The sequence below is a fragment of the Meleagris gallopavo genome, chromosome 10 (genome assembly GCF_000146605.3).
Source record: "Meleagris gallopavo isolate NT-WF06-2002-E0010 breed Aviagen turkey brand Nicholas breeding stock chromosome 10, Turkey_5.1, whole genome shotgun sequence".
Classification (NCBI taxonomy): Eukaryota; Metazoa; Chordata; class Aves; order Galliformes; family Phasianidae; genus Meleagris; species Meleagris gallopavo.
Genome location: NC_015020.2, coordinates 1,133,172 through 1,137,906, shown reverse-complemented (window position 1 = coordinate 1,137,906; position 4,735 = coordinate 1,133,172). Strand labels below are relative to the sequence as shown.

At 38.7% G+C, this 4,735-nt stretch overlaps 1 long non-coding RNA gene across 1 annotated transcript; it reads left to right on the top strand.

Annotated features, from left to right (window-relative positions):
* The first annotated feature begins 1,430 nt into the window (after positions 1–1,430).
* LOC104912240 lies at positions 1,431–3,905 on the top strand. The gene is made up of 3 exons (XR_794488.2): positions 1,431–1,490; positions 2,638–2,701; positions 3,169–3,905. It is a non-coding gene; the product is annotated as an uncharacterized LOC104912240 (long non-coding RNA).
* Positions 3,906–4,735: the final 830 nt, after the last annotated feature.

The following is a 4,735-nucleotide window of genomic DNA, read 5'->3' as shown; positions in this document are numbered from 1 at the left end:
CCTGGCGCTAGGAAATCCTAGGGTGGAGAGTTTCTCACCTGCGTGGAAGGGAGTAAGTGGTTCTGTAAGGGGCCATCTGGGTGTAACAACACTTGTTGGTTTCTTGGTAGAGAATGTTGGTGCATTTGGGAAAATGCATTTATGAGAAGGCAGTAAGACATTACAGGTTTGTGTGAGGGAGAAAAATCAGAACACCAGCAATACCACAGTCAGAGGGAAGTGGGAATGGCCCAGGGTTCAGTAGTAATGTCGTAGTGTTGAATGCTGTTTTGCAAGTTGTTACCTTTCATATGTGTTTAATTTGTTTTCTTGGTAGCAGCTGTGGTCTGTACTGGCAGAAAGCGATCCCAGTTTTCTTAGGAAAGGCAAAGGAGGCCATTCTATTCAGCTGTGCATTTGCTGAACCAGCACTTGGAGGAAATCCTTGCAAGTGCATTATCACAAAATCACTGAGTTGCAGGGGTTGAAAGGAGCCTCTGGTGATCATTGAGTCCAACCCTCTAGCTAAAAGAGATTCGCTGCAGTATCACAGAATCATGGAGCTGCCTGGGTTGGAAGGGACCTCAAAGATCATCTAGTTCCAGCCACCCTGCTACAGGCAGTTGCCAACCCCTAGATCACTCAGCTTAGGAAACCATAAAGCCTGGACTAGAATGCCTGCAGGGATGGGACATTCACAAGTTCTCTGGACAGCCTATTCCAGTGCCTCACCACCCTCTGAGTAGATAATTTCTTCCTTGCACTTATTCAAAACCTCTGCCCTTTCAGTTTAAATCCATTCTCCCTTGTCCTATCACTATCTACCTTTGGGAAGTCTGCCTTGACTTTTCCCAATGACAACTTGGTTTTAGTCTTGTTACACCTGTCCTTTCCTTGTCACGTATAATGTAAGACATGCCTTTGAAATGGTAATAAATACATAAATTCGACTTTCCACATTTATTTCTGTATAATGAAATCGTTTGTCATCTATCATTATGGGATCAGGGTTAAAATATAAATCAAGAAGTCATAAAAATGAATTTCAAAGTTAAACAGAAGAAATCTAAGAGAACTGGAGAAGTGATTGTTTAGTTATAAAGATGTGGGTTTTTTTTCTGAACAAAAAATTATAAAGCTCATTACGTAGTTTGCAACAGATCCCGTACTTCTATTTATTATGCTTTTATACTTCCAGTTTTTAAAGTAATTGGTTTTTAGGTAATAGGTTTTATGTTTTGTTGTTGTGTTTTGTTTGGTTGTTTTTATTAGTTTCCCTTAGATTGTTGTATGGGAACTGCTGAATCACAGCCTGAATCTCTGATTGATCACCGGAGGTGAGCACTGAGTCAGCCCTGAGAGCACAGGTGAAGGCAATTCACCTGTGCTGCTGGAAGGGGTGGAGCCTGGCTGCACCTCTCCTAGACCCCATTTAAGAGCTGACTGCCATTGGGAAGGATCTCTTCTGAAGATCCCCTCCTCTGGAGTTTCATGGTGAGACCTGGGTATGGGTAAGCATTCTGTCTATTCTGTTTTGGTATAATATCTGCATAGCCAAACTCTCTGGTTTATTTCATAACTATAACATCTGTACATTCATTGATTATACAGTTGTACTGTGAGGCATCTATCCCCTCATCATGATTTGGCCACATAAAAGCATATTAAACATATTCAAAACAAACATATGCAATGGAACTAAATCAAAATAAAAAAAAAATGAAAACCCCAAACAACTTTTTTTCCTATCAAGTTAAACATTTATCATAACGACATTACCTTTTCAAGTGTTTGTTCAAAGCTGATAAGCTGCATAAATTTTTGAGGAGCTATTTTCTGCACCAGTTAACTGCAGTGACATACTGTCAGTAAAACAGTGGTATTCCTCACACAATGCACGCTAATCAGAAGAAACAACTGCTTTCCACAGTTAAGTATACAAACAGGAATCCATAGATCAACATGTACTGAAGCCACTTTTGGAATTGAACTTGGAAGTGCAGTGTCCTTCTAGCTACTGAAGCCAGTGGTTTTAGCTGAAGACAGGCAGAGTCAGTAATAAGACTATCTGCACATACAGCAGTTTCTCTTTGTTTCTCACTACTTAGTCTATGGACTAAAGCCAGTACAAGTGACCAACAGTGGATGTTGCAATTAATACATAGATATGTAACACCCAGAGGTCAGTGTGGTAAAAGCATTCAGGTTCACCAAGACAGTTAATCTTTTTTAAAAAAAATATTTATTACATTTGTTCATTAACAATGTACATTGTGCAAATTACTTGTGCTTAATGATTATCCCTTCAAATGCAAAAATGACTGTTTTTGTCTCTCGTATTCTAAATCAGCTCTCTGTTTACAGCCCCACAGAGCAAATGTTGTATAATTAGTGCTGAAACCAATGGTCTTAACTGCAACTTAGTTGTCATCAGTAAAGCGATGGAGAAGTTGGGAGAAAAAATGAATTCTCTTCCTAATCTACCTTTTCTTCACTTTCTGTGCTGCTAATATCTCTCTTAATGAAGATCTTGCCTACTGTGGATGATGGTTGTCTTGGGTTTGGTTGAACTAGCCATCTCTCTCATGCATTTGTTAGGAAGTTCTGCCTGCTTGGCGCCCCTACTACTTATCTGCTTTCTTCTCCTTTATCTTCCAGCTCTTAAAATCCAGATGCAGCTGTGCCAGTCTTTCATTTGCCCCTCTGGAATCACATTGCTCAGGTACTTGTATAAAATACTTATGCGTGGTGCCTGACAATGACATCACAGTGTTACAAAACACAGGCATAATTTTATATGAGTTTAATACAACTGTGTTTGAGTTCAAGGCAAACTGATGCTGACTGATCTTTATTAGTGTACTTGGAGTTTGCAGATGTCAGAGGCATCTGCTGGAGAAAAAGCAGCAGAGGAGTTTGTTCCTGAGTTGTTCCTGTAGGTCTTAATCGTCAGGTTGTGCATCTGCTTTGCTCCCTTCTGTTCAGTAAAAATGTTACAGCTGAAGAGGTATTTCAGATGATTTTGTCTCTTCTGAAGAAACTGAATAAACTTTCCACTCATTGTGCAGGGGAAGTTTCAAAGGTGGCTTCTGTCCCTTTAAATAGTATTTTATAGAAAACTACGAGTACATTGGTGCTTAAATTATGGCTTACATTTGTCCAAATCTCACATAGGGATTTCCTACACAGGTGGATAAAGAAGAACCAACTCTTGCTGCCAAAGGAGGCATAACAATTCTTATGTTTTATCCGTCTCTGCGTGCAGGACGAATTTAAAACTGACCATCTCTTGTCCATACAGTAACCAGTGAACCTGAAACTGGCACCTAGGATTTCTTATTTCTTGTATTTGTACTTGTATTACATTACTTGCCATTACTGCTAGGGCAATATTAAATTTCATCACTGGCTGCTTTGGAAGCACCACATAACTCTGAATCTCCTGTTTTGCAGTTACAGCTATCATTAATAAAGGGAGTGTGTTCATTTTGTTAAGAATAGCAGGCTTCCAAAAAAGGTGCACTTCTTATTCCACTTATTTCCTTTTCACGTGGTAAGGAAAGGACTGAGACAAAGGAGAAGCTGCTTCAGAATGATGTATTTTGGACGTGTTGATACAGTTCTCTGACTTAAAACATAATAATGCTTCACAAAATTTTAATTAAGAGCAGAAAAAAAAAAAGATGAGCTTTGCATTTCTTTATCAAAAGAATGTTAATTGGTGGAAAATCACTGTAGTCCAGAAAAATAATGGAATAGGTTTGCTAGCAGCCTTTCCTTTTCTCTGGTGTTTCCAGTATTGAAAAGCAATAGCTGTATGAGTCATCAGAAGCCTTTAGAATCAGTTTCTTTACTGTGGTTATGAGATATTGGATTTTTTTTATGGTGCCTGAAAATTGGAAAGGATAAATTTTATACATTATTAAAATTTAATAAAATAAATCTGTAGAGTAACATTTGCAGAATAATAGTTCTGTTTGGGGGGGAGGGGGGGGAAGAGTATACAAACACTAGCATTTGCAGATTGTCAGCTCAAATATTTTGGCAGTTTTGCACATATCTTGTACAATGTTGCTAAATCCAAAAATATTCTACTTTCACTGTAATTTGTACTGGAATGTTCTTTGTGTTCATATATTTGACTCCGTTACACTCAATGATTGGTACACTATGGCTAAAGCGTGGAAGAGAACTCACAGGGAGGGTTTGTTTGTTATTTTTGTTGGTTTTGTTTGTTTTAACTTCTTTTCATTGCTAGTTGTATCCAATTATTTTTGGACAGTTATTAGAAGAAAGTTCAGGAAGCGTTTGTGGTTTGGCTTTGAACCAGACTCTTCTACTCTTTGATTCTTGTGGCCAATGGACTTTGACTCATCTCCTGTACTGTGGTCTGAGAGATCAAAAGTTTCAAACAGTCTCTGGGTTTATAGTCTGATGTGAAAATGGGCAGACACGGCTTTTGAATGTTCTACTGCGAGTCTGTAACAGTGATGCAACGTTCTGCAGCACAGCAGAAGGACCAGGAGTTCTTTTCTGTGAAAAGCTATCTTTCCTGTAGGGAAGATTCTCAGATTCTTTTCAGACTGTGGTACTCTTTTGCATAAAAGTTCAACCCTCGTATTGTGTTTCCCATAAACTTTTGTCACAATTCTCTCTCCTTCTTCAAAGACAAGTCAGTGTGCTCCTGCAACACAGCAGTTACAGTACAGGAAGTTTAAGCAGGACTTCAAGATATTAAATATGCATGGTAGATTGA